We start from the raw sequence: 11,802 nt of genomic DNA on the forward strand, positions 1-11,802 counted from the left end.
TAGTTATAAAGCAAAAATCCACTGGGCAATATCTCTTCCAAAGAAAGAAAAATGTATTTCCCCCCAAATCCTTTGCATTTTTGCCTGGTTGTAACTACTCTGGAAAAATCACTTTGTCCTGCTTGGGAATTAAAAAAAGTTCTCTTTATATATGTTTAATCATATGTCATGATTAAATCATGATTTAATCGTATGTTTGAAACATATGATGTTTCAAAAGTGAAGGGCAGAACAGGTGCATCCTATGTCTGCCAGCTCAGCCATGACCAGCCTCCTGGCGGAGCCACTTAGAGTAAACAGCGACTCTTGCAGGAAGGAAGATGGGGCGCTGGAGCTGGGTTCACTCCCACCTGCTTGGCCTCAGGCGAGTCACTTCCTCTCCTTAGGCCTTAGTTTCCTCATCTATAAAATTAACCTTCAAATGGAGGATCTTGCAAGTTGTTTCATTTTAGTGCTATGTACAAGAAGCATATTAGGTGTACTGGCTGTTTACAGATCTTTAGCTCTTCCTCTAATGTGTATCTCATCCATCTAAATGATTTCACAAACCATGACCTGCTGAGCCCTCAACACATGGAAAACATACTTGGCACCATTCTGTATGTCATTCCAAAGTGAAAGACACCAAACCTATATGCAGGGAACTCCCAATCTTTTTGGGAAGATGGAAGCAAGACATGAAGCTATATGATGTCACCATTCAAGGTCCAAGTTGCCACCAATGTCCATCCCTGACTGTTCAGTGCCAGGTTTTGAAGACCTGCCTCCCAACAGCTCAGCCTTTCCAAACTCAAAATCAGTGAGAACCAAGCTTAGCAATGGATTAAGGTACATTCTGTCTGGTTTGGTCTACAGTCCTGAACCCCTTCCCCACCCGTAGACACTCATATGCTTGTCCGACTCTTGCCTTCACCCAAACATCCTACACATATGATGGTTTTCCCTGCTTTGTATTACTGTGGATTGTACCATATACAGGCTAAGGTACTGTATCAGAATCCCACAAATTAGCATTGCTTAAACTGGAAGCTTTTTTTATAAGGGTACTTCAAAAAGCTCAAGGGAAATTAAAATTAAAAGGGCATTTGGGTGCCGGTTCTAGTCCCGGTTGCTCCTCTTCCAGTCAAGCTCTCTGCTATGGCCTGGGAAAGCAGTGGAGGATGGCCCAAGTGCTTGGGCCCCTGCACCTGCATGGGAGACTGGGAAGAGGCACCTGGCTCCTGGCTTCGGATCAGCACAGCACCGGCCATTGCAGTCAATTGGGGAGTGAACCAATGGAAGGAAGAACTTTCTGTCTCTCCCTCTGTCTGTAACTCTACCTCTCAAATAAATAAATAAAATCTTAAAAAAAAAAAGAGCTACTTCATTTACACCTAACGTTTGCAGGTGACTAGGCTACAGCAGCATCGGCTTGTGCTCCGGGGAAGCCACGTTGCTTTTTCTGGTGACAGAACCGCCTCTCTACCTCTGTTGGCATCGTGCTGGCAGCCGTGCAGCTTTCGCTGTATGGGGATCGTAGCTGAAGGGGCTCTCAGACACTGCAGCTGGCTCCCTTCCCATCCAGCTTCTCAGTCTGTAGAGCTTTCCGGTAGTCATGAGTGCTTTTAATTACATCAACCGCAAAGCCCTTATCTTTAAATTCTTCATTGAAAGCAAATTCTGGTTTTCCATCAGGAAGCACCAGCTCGCAGTAGCTTCTAGGTGACCAGGCCAAAGCTTTCTGACATCACTAATATCATGGTAATTGGCTGTGTCAGGATCGTCCACATTATCAGCAATGGCTTTCCAGCCAGTTTCCCCTTGGTGAGCTTCAGCCAATATGCCCAGAACTGTCGCCCAGATTATTTCACTTCTTGCATATAACCTGCTGCCAGTTTATTGCTTTCCAATTTCAACTGAGTCACTGTCGCCACAACAGCTGGTGTGTTTATCATTGTGTCCCAGGTCTTCCCACATCTGAGGGACGGCACCATAGTTCCAGATGTGTCCCTTGTAAGGGAACAGCTGGCCATGGAGGGAGTTTTCCTTTTTTTGTGTCTTGTTTAATTGCTTATAAAGCATGCTTTGTAGCAACCTCCATTTTTGCATCGGACCAGCCTGGTACTTCAGCCACCACGTGGAACACATCCTTATCAGCACACACTGGGAATATCACAAACTGGAGGTATGCACTGACCTTTCTCATTCTGGAGAAAGATGCCATGCCCCGAGGTGAAGGGTGCAGAGCGCTCCTCACTGCTGAAGCCGCTCACGTTGACGGACTGGCCACCGCCACTGCCACAGAGCCCCCAGCTCATGTGATGCCAATGACAAGGAGGGGCCTCACCTGGACCCCATGGACTGTTTGAAGGGCCCTCAGGTTTGGAACAACAGGCTAGCAGCTTGTGTATTATCATTGATACCTGGCTTCCATTTCTAGACCCAAGAGGCCTGTCAAAATCTCATACATTGATACAAAGGGTTAGCAATGGTAATGGCAATATACTTGGGTACCACAATGTTGAAATGTCCAGCATTCAGGTGAAGACATTACCAGGGGCCTTGAATTACATATCACAAATCGAGCCTCTCTCTCTGTACTTCCCCAAAGAACTCTGTAATCTAGAGCGTTTTCACATTGCTCTGAGAATTTGTTGCGCTGCCACTGAAGACCATTTGGGGTAAAAAACAGAAAGTCTCAAGATAGCAAGAGGGAGGAATAAAAAAAAAAAATCAGAGGCGGCGTAAATGATCTGACCATACTGAAGCGCAGCCAAGAAGTTTGTGCTAAGAGAGCAGCTACCGTTTGGGCAGAAATATGACTGATGTTTGCAGTCGGCTCCTCCTGGTGAGCTGTGTGATGGGATTGTTTCGTGCTTGGAAATACTTTTCCGGGCTGTTTCCAATGTGCAAACATAGAAAATACTTTACCAGACTGTTGCAGCACACAGACCCGAGCTCCGCCGAACTGCAGAGGAGGGAAGATGGTTCGTGGAGAGACATTGGCAGACATCTCAGAGTTTGTCATGGCTGCAGGGTCTGGGAAGGCAGGAGGGGAGCTGCAGAGAGAACAGAGAGAGTCCCTCGCGAGCCATCACCCATCTGGGGAAATGGAGTCTCAAAGAAATTGTCCTGGCAGGACCACCCCAGGGTAAAGGTCATTGCCTCTCACCTCTCTGGATGGAATATGGGTGACAGTGAATTCATCAGCTTGGAAATGTGGCTATGACATTTCTTCTAGTATCAGCCTAATCCTTCAATAAATAGGATGTTTTTCAGGCACAGGACGGGAAGTAAATAGAGCAGCAGGGGCACAGAGAAACAAACTGCTCACCTTCCATATGTAGATTTTTCTTTGTGAAACGGTAGAAAGTGTCCTCTTCCATAACTGAATTTCTACAAGGTCTTTTAAAAGCAAAATATTGCCCAAATATTTCTATGGGGAAAAACTTAAGCTTATAGCCAGCAGAATGTTATTCTCATCAAGAATTCCTCCAGAAACTCAGTGGGTCTTTCCAACCCTAAGTTTCTTGTTCCAGTCATTATAGTCAGGCCCAGGAAACTGTTTTTTTGTTTTGTTTTGTTTTGTTTTTTGTTTTTTTGCTAACTCCTTGTGTCTACACGGCTTACACATACTTACACACACACACACACGTCTATCACTGTTGTCCCAACCCAGTCTACTTGTTCAGAGATAAAAACTAATGCCTCAGATGTCAACATAAAATCTATGACCATTTGGGCCTGGACTTTTACATCCTAAACCAGATGATAAATACAAAGGTATCTGACTTCACGGCAGAGACTTACTTCTGAACATTTTGGGTCGGATCTGTTATATTTTGAACACTCTCACTGAAACTGGTGGTCAGTTATCTAGGGTGCACAAGTGCATCTCAAAACTCTTTTCTCACAGGTCGGTTCCGTGAGAGAGCTGGCTTCCTGCCAGCGCTGAAGACACCTGCCCGCCCCCCGAGCAGCCGACAGCTCCAGCGATCCCACCACATCAGGCCCTAGGGCATCCAAGCTTCCATCACCGTCACCATACCACCCCACTGCAGAAACGCACTCAGCACTCAGACGCTCGGTCACTCAGCAAACAATGCTTTTGCTCTGAGCGCCCACCCTGAGCTCTCTCTCTCTCAGCTGAGGAGGGCCTTCTGCCTCCACCATTTGCAAATCTCCGATTTGAAGGTTCCCTTTGAGCAAGCTGGCTGAGACCCCTCACTCTCATCCCTGCCAACACTAGCTGTTGTCAGAGGGCAAGCTGCTTTTGTGTGATTCAAAGCATCACTAATTAAAACCTGTTACCTTCCTAGAGGCAGATATATTCTCCTCCTGAGCAGCATTTGTCTGTCCCATTAGCATTAATGGGAGTAACACAAGTGCATCAAGAGGAGAATGGTCCCCTTGGGTCTTTGAACTTAAGTCTACTTCAAAACTGAAACCGATATATACACGGGTATCATTGATGCCATTAAAAATCATTATACTTTACTGCAACTTTTATAAAAGTAATTGTAAGCTTCATGAAATATACGTGGCTCCTGGGAGCTGTGCATTATTAGGCTGAGACTGGACACGATACAATGAATTATACTACAATACTTGAAAAATATTTTGGCCATGGGAATTCACTAGATCCAGTAAGTCAAGTTTGTGCAGGGGTCTGTGTTCATAAAGGCAATCCGCCGGGGTGGATGCTGAAGCCGCATGGAATTCTACACTAAAATTCAAGGAAAGATCTGATGAAGAATGGATCTCGATGGCTGTTTGCAATGGCGTGTGGTGATAGGCTGCTATAAAATACCATCACCTTGTGTCTCCATACTCCCCCTCATATGCATAGTGTTGAGTGCGCTAATTTCTATAGCTGATGTTCCAACTATTATAAAGGGAGAAAGAAGAGGGCTTCCCACCCCGCCCCCATTTGGTGAGACAGAAGCCACATGACGACCAGGGAATGAGCCAACTGCAGAGGAAGAACTTGAACGTGGCCTTGCAACACCAATCTAAAGGAAGAAGCTGCTGGGGCTCCGCAGGCGAGAGGCCCCCAGTTTCCAAGCTGGAGGCCATTGCCTGCATCACTAGCTGTGCATTGCACCATCCTAGGAGGAAGCTGTGTGTGAGAGCCTGGATTTGTGGCCTCATTAGCCATGTGACCATGGGCAAGCTTTACAAGTTCCATGTATGCAGAGATTACAAAGTTCCTACCTTGTAGAGTTCTTTTGCAGATTAAAAAGCCTAATACATACAAACCTCTTTTATTAGTACCTGACACACAGTAACCGCTCAATAAATGTTCATCATTATTAACCCTTCAGCCCAGCCAGGACTACATTATCCATAGGAAATCAGTGCACAGGGAAAGTTGGTTGGCACTGAGAACTACATTCCTTGCTTCTGGTCTCCCACAAAGGCAGGGCCATCTTATTATCCTGCATCATTCAAGTCCCTTGGGCATGGAGCTTCAGGCTCTCTAAAAATACAAGTTGCCTGGGTACGAAGTCGTGTACCATTCCAGGTGTGTGGCATGCATGCCCAGCTTCATTAGGTCCTGTCCTGAGCAAAGAGAGAAGAGCTACATTCCCTGGATCCTCCAAAGAAGGTGGGTACCGAAAGCCAAGGTTGGCACCTACACCCCAGCCTAGGGCCAGCTCAGACCGGTACAGTCTACCAACCACTGACTCATCCTCACTGATAAGTTGTGTCTGCAATGTCTGGATATGTGCGTCTTGTCTGAACCAGAACTCCAGAGGTCTGAGGTCTTCTGGGTAAAGGACCATCCCAGCAGGGCTCTGAATGTGCCATGGCCTGGGGGATGCGCAGTCCCAGAGACACCTTGCCAGTCATGGCACAGACCAGGAAAAGAGCACCAAGCAAGGCCTCTCTCTGCGAAATCCCCAGTAAGTTCAACACGCCGGTGCCTCCCCTCTCTGCGCCCACGACATCCTCCAGAGCTCACTCTTAGCACCTCACGCACGGTACTGAAATTTTCTCTGGTTTCCTCCATGGGACTGGACACTTCTAGAGGGGAGAGACCGTATTTATCTTTGTGCTAGTTCGGGGCCAGTATCAGTGGACTCTCAAATATGTACTGAATACACAACTCCTGGGCAAGGGAGGAGTTCTTAACTCAGCTTCAAGCACTGTAAGTCTATTTCTTGGTGTTGGAGAAGGTGCTTTGAAATCTGAAGCCGCCTTCAGATCTCTTAGCTTTTGAGCAGTTACATAAATGCTAAATTGGACCTTTTATTCTGATTTTTAAAGTCAGTAAATAGTAAACTAAGCATGTATTTGCTTTTTAAATGTGATGAAAGTAAAATGAGACCACCAGCTCAATTTTGCAGATTATGTTCATATCTTTGGGATTTGAGCAAACCAACAGAAACCATGGTCCCCAGAAAGCTTAACAAGTGTTCAAACCCACTGGCTTAATAAGTTTTTTTTTTATATCTATTTAGCATCTCAATAAACCTTATCAACCCTCGTTCATTCCACCAGCAGTTTTCTGACCTCCAAGTTGAAGACTTGAGCCCTGAATTCTGCTCATGGGTGAGTAATCACAGCGAGCCCACAGCAGAACCCATCCCCAAACTGCACATACATCATCTGCAGCATTGTAAATCAAAGCCTCAAAGAGCATCATTTAGCCTGCAGCTACAATTGCTTGTTTATCGGATGGTGCCTGCTTTAGCGTGGAGCCGTCCCTTGTAAATCTCTAGGATCTTTTACAGCGTATACTTAAGCAAGCACATCGGCTCCTGGGAGGTTTTCGGAGGGTTTTAATGACTGTGGGCTGCTAAAATATCCAGGCCTTGGTTTAGCTAAAGTGGCTACGGGTACAGTTTGGCTCCATTTTGTAAACTCACAAAGATAAGGCGTCTCCTTTCTCCTAAGTGAGAGCGAGCATTTGTTTCTCAGGCAATCTTTATTTGCAAAGTGTTAATGTTCTTGTGGCTTTGGGTATTTTGACCTTTTGTCTGCTCGCTTTTGATTTACTGAGGGAGAGAGTTCTCTCCCTAGGCTTTATTGCCAGTCTGGAAAGACAATGAAATGCGTGAGACTGCGGAATTGCATGGGGAAAGATGATTTGGGAGGAACATGGGAGGCGTCACACAGGAGGAAAATGCGGTCCCATTGTTCCCCCCACCCCCACCCCCTGCCAAACATGACCCCCCAAGCTCTCTGGAGTTCTATTTAAGGGTAACTAGGTGCCCCAGATTCGGGGGGGAGGCAATTAAAGCGCCCCCTAGACCCTACCAGCCACTCACTCGCCTCGGCACTTTCTTTTCAAGAAAGAAAACAGTTTGTAGATTCTGGCCATGCAGCTAAAGTAGCAAAGGGAAATGGTCCACCGAATTCCCATTGGTTTAGAAAACCGAGCTACTTGCTAAAGTCATGAATATCTTATCGACTGGATGGACCACCAAGGACCCCGGCGGCCCACCCACGACTGCACTGGCCGACAGCGTGGAGCCCTGATGAAATTCACTAATTAAAGAAATCTTTACCTGCTTCTTTCTCATATAGGATCTCTCTCTCGGATACAAGTTAATTAAAGTACTCTTCAAAACCTTCACCTGGTGTGGGAAAAGTTCCCCGGGGAGTTGGAGGAGCTGCAAAGCACCTTCCAGGGGGCTGGGCTCTTGTCTGCAGGCCAGAATAAATTGTTTCTCTGCTAATTTTAGAGCTGCCAGGGTCTGGGTTTCTAAAGGCAACCTCTTTTTCCTAACACTGTGGCCCCTTCTTCACTGGCCAAAGTGTATTGTTTTTGCCCTTGCGTCTATGTTTGGGGGGTTTGTTTTTTATTTTTGGCTGCTAGTAGTTTTATGGTTTTCCAACACAGCCCTGTGCTCTGCCTACGCTGTTCCCTACTTGGCGTGGTTTTCATGAAGGGCACTCACGCTGGGGACTCCTGAGGATACGTCTACAAGACTTGTCATAAAAGCTAAAAATATGTGCACCTGTTGCAACCTACTGAAAGCACAACACGTTGGTATAGCACTTGGGGCATAAAAGCATCACTGACTCATAGGCTTCCTGAAAATAGACTCTCTGCTTACACACACACACAGAGGGAGGAGGGACCCTATCACCCACCTTGTGCCTAGTGACCACAATCCACTATACCTCCCAAATAGCAAAGACTATGACAGAAGAAACTTCTTGAAATTTGGATAACATCACACAGTACTTACTCATTAATTCATCCAAGAAACCTTTATTGAGCATCTATCATGGGTGGTGCTAAGCCCTGGTGCAACATTTCCTGGCCTTGGGGAAGCATACAGACTAGTAAGGGAAGGCAGCCATTAAAACAACTTAAAGGCAGAAAGTTGGGCCATGATCAAGAGCTATGAAGGAGAAGAGAGAATACTGTGAAAATCTGAATAGCAGAGATCCTACCTCGTTTGGGAAGTTGAGAGAAGCTCCCCTAAGAAAAGAGTGCTGCGATCAGAAGCCTGAGTCAGAGTTATCTAGGCAAGAAGGGAGGAGAAACATTCCTAGCAGAGAGAACAGCATGTGCAAAGGTCCTGTGGTGGGAGGGGACTTAGGCAAGGTCAGTCTGACTGAAGAGAATACCACCAAAGAGAAACCTGGTACAAGTGAAGTTTGGCCCACGTTGCACTCCTTGGTTCATTGCAAGGGTTTTCTGTTTATCTTATGAGGAATGGGACGGATTCTAAGCAGGAGATAATGTAGTCAAGGCTGTATTCTGAAAACATTACAGTGTATGCAGGGTAAAATAGATTCAGAGCATCCAAGAATCATCTCTACCGAGAGATGAGTTAAGAGGGAGTTGCAGGGCTGGCGCTGGGTGTAGCAGGTAAAGCCGCCGCCTGCAGTGCCGGTGTCCCATATGGGCCTGTTCCAGTCCCAGCTGCTCCACTTCCAATCCAGCTCTCTGCTATGGCCCGGGAAAGCAATACAAGACGGCCCAAGTCCTTGGGCCCCTGCACCCATGTGGGAGACCTGGAAGAAGCTCCTGGCTCCTGGCTTCGGACCGGCACAGCTCTGGCTGTTGTGGCCAACTAGGGAGTGAACCAGTGGATGGAAGACATTCTCTCTCTCTCTCTATCTATCTATCTCTCTCTCTCTCTTCCACCCTCCCTCCCTCTGCCTCTCTGTAACTCTGTCTTTCAAATAAATAAATAAATAAATAAATCTTTTTTTTTAAGTCATAATTCCATCTGCAAGCAAAATTCCCATACATAAAGTAGCATGGTCAGAGATCCCAGGCACTAGGATTTGGACACCTTGGGGGAGAGCGGCCATTATTCCACCTACCTCAAGCTCTCTCAAACCTTTTCATTAAATTACTCGTCCAAAATGCTTGCCTTTGAACACAGGCTCTCGGGAAGAGCAGGAAGACTTCTGAAAAGCTATTGTCCAATGATGACTAGTTTTCCAATAGCAGAGAAAGGACACACAGTAACAGCTCCAGGCCTAGAGTAGGGGTGTCCACGGACCTCAGGGTTCTGAAAATTCTGGGTCATTTATGTTTTCTGAGTATTTACCATATAACTACTTGGTCAGGTGTCTATCACTTCGTTATCCAACTGAAGACACCATTAAGGGCGTTGGGACTACAATAATGTAAATGGCCCCTGTGGTAGCCCGAGAAGGCAGCCCGAGAGAAGTCCTCTTTCCCTGGCATCTGGGGCCAGGAAGGGCGAGGGCCATCTGAGGCCCTTGCTGTTTCTCCCCGGTGATGAACTAAGGCACACAAGCAGTGCTGCAGTCCAGGGCAGAACTCTGTTTTCAGAATTCTGACCTTTGGTTCTCCTTGCCTGGCCTCCCAAAAGTGCCACACTTTCCAGAATGCTTCTTGGTATTTATCCCATGCATGGTCTTGTCAACGCCTCGACGCATTGCTTCGGGCCTTCCCAGGAGCTCTGTAGGACTGGCCCAGAAGACAGACCCTCGAGACTTGTGCATTTCTCAGAAGAGGAACTGGATGCCAAGGAGCCGAGTGGCTTTCCCAAGATCACACAACTGCTCCACCCAAGAATCCAAACCACCCCAGCCATGGTCCTTTCTCCCAGCTTCCAGTCCCTGGGTGACTGGCACCAACCCGAATTAGCAACGCTATCAGTCGGAAACCTGGGAACCAGCGAGCGTGCCACTCCCTGCACAAGAGCCCATGTGAGCTTGCCCCGGAGGTTTAAGGGAGCCCTCTCTTCGGCGTAACTCCCCAATGGGCTACAGACACAAAGACCACGTCCTCTGCTCTCCAGCCACCCCGGAAGCTCTGCTTTCTCCAGCGCCACTCTCCAACAGGTGGCTGCGGCATCTTTGAATAAGGACAATGATGCGAGTGATATATAAAAAGTAATTCACCTCCCTTTCATTAACAAACACTTTTCCAGAGAGCCAATCTCATAGCTCAGAAAAACGCGGAGGTATTGCCTATCTGCCTGCGGCTTAGATAAATCGGCACCGTCTCCTCCCGCAGGACGGGATAAGAATTGATGGTTCTGAAGTGATACAAGATTAGTAGCACATTATAAATAAAGCTAACACTTTTTCATCATATAGGCTAAAAATCAGGAGAGAAGACGCCGGGAGAGTGCTTATTCTGGCCTCAGGGCAATCAGATGTCGGTGCTCAAAGGGAGGGTACATTTCTCCCGGTTGGTCTCATCTGGAAAGCAAGAAGGATGGGGAGTTGCAAGGGAGTTGCCAGGGCCTAACCTCTGGGTTGTGTTAGCAGAATCAACACATTTGCGAGGACTGTTTCACTGAAGATGGGAGTTGAAATGGGGAGGTAGGGTCTGTGAGGAGCACAGGCGATGCTGTGTGTTGGTGCAAATGCGGAATCAGGGCAAATGTCTTCATGTCCACTCACGGCCAATGCGTTCAGTCATTCAGACATATTTACTAAGTGCCTACCATGTTCCAAGCCCCGTTCTACTTCCTTGGCAAGAATATAGACAAAACACCTGGGGTTTTTTGAAATGGAAGGAGTTTAGAAAATGTACCCAGCTGGGAAACAAATGAAAACTTAATACAAAAATAGTGGAGTCAAGAAATTCTAGATTCTGGGAAATCGTATAAGGCCTTTCCTTGGTGGAAATATGCCTACAGGAGAGACTGGGAGAAGAATGGCCAGAGGTGTGGGGTCAAGGCCAGCTCTGTCCCTCCTCTCTGTGGCCTTATCAGTCAGAGGAGCTCACACCCTCACAACCTCACAGCAGCCCTCCCAGACAGCTGCTTTGGGAGCAGCTCGTCACAATGGGATCCCTCGTCACAATGGCTAGTTCTCTTCACGGAAAATACCACCACAAGGAATGTTGACTCACAGGTATGGAGAAAGGGAGGCTCTTCTTAAAGACCCCCCAGCCCCCAAGCAAAAGGCCAAGTGTGCTGACTAAAATGGGAACATTGGCCGCGTCAGATGTGCTGGGTGCTTCCTTCCAGCCCCACAGGTACCCGTAGGCTCCCTCTCGAAATCCCACATCCACAGCCCTGTAGCCATCCTTGACCTCTCCACAAGGCCTGGCTGTGGTTCCTTCACCCCAGAGAACTGCTCCCAAGCTTTCTCACCGGCGCCTTTGCCCCTGCTCCTCGGACCTTCTTCCCATTCCTGGCACACCGCACCTTCCCACCGGACTCATACTTCCCACGTGCTGCTGCTCGGACCTGAGGCCCTCCTCCCCTCCCCACTCCCCCCTGTCAGAACCCTTCCCCTGTACTGTTCAGAAACTCTTCGAGTGACTCCTTCCTCCCGGTCCACAGCAGCCCAGGCCCTGTACCCTGGCTTCCTCCTGTCACTGGTTTTATGTGCATCTTCCCACTGGACTAGATAGTCCACGAAATG

General features: G+C 47.5%; 1 pseudogene; it reads right to left on the minus strand.

The window, feature by feature from the left end:
- Positions 1-1,461: 1,461 nt before the first annotated feature.
- Positions 1,462-2,297, minus strand: LOC133763126 (inorganic pyrophosphatase-like; annotated as a pseudogene).
- Between the last annotated feature and the right edge of the window lie 9,505 nt (positions 2,298-11,802).

The sequence above is a fragment of the Lepus europaeus genome, chromosome 1, assembly GCF_033115175.1.
Source record: "Lepus europaeus isolate LE1 chromosome 1, mLepTim1.pri, whole genome shotgun sequence".
In the NCBI taxonomy this organism is placed as follows: domain Eukaryota; kingdom Metazoa; phylum Chordata; class Mammalia; order Lagomorpha; family Leporidae; genus Lepus; species Lepus europaeus.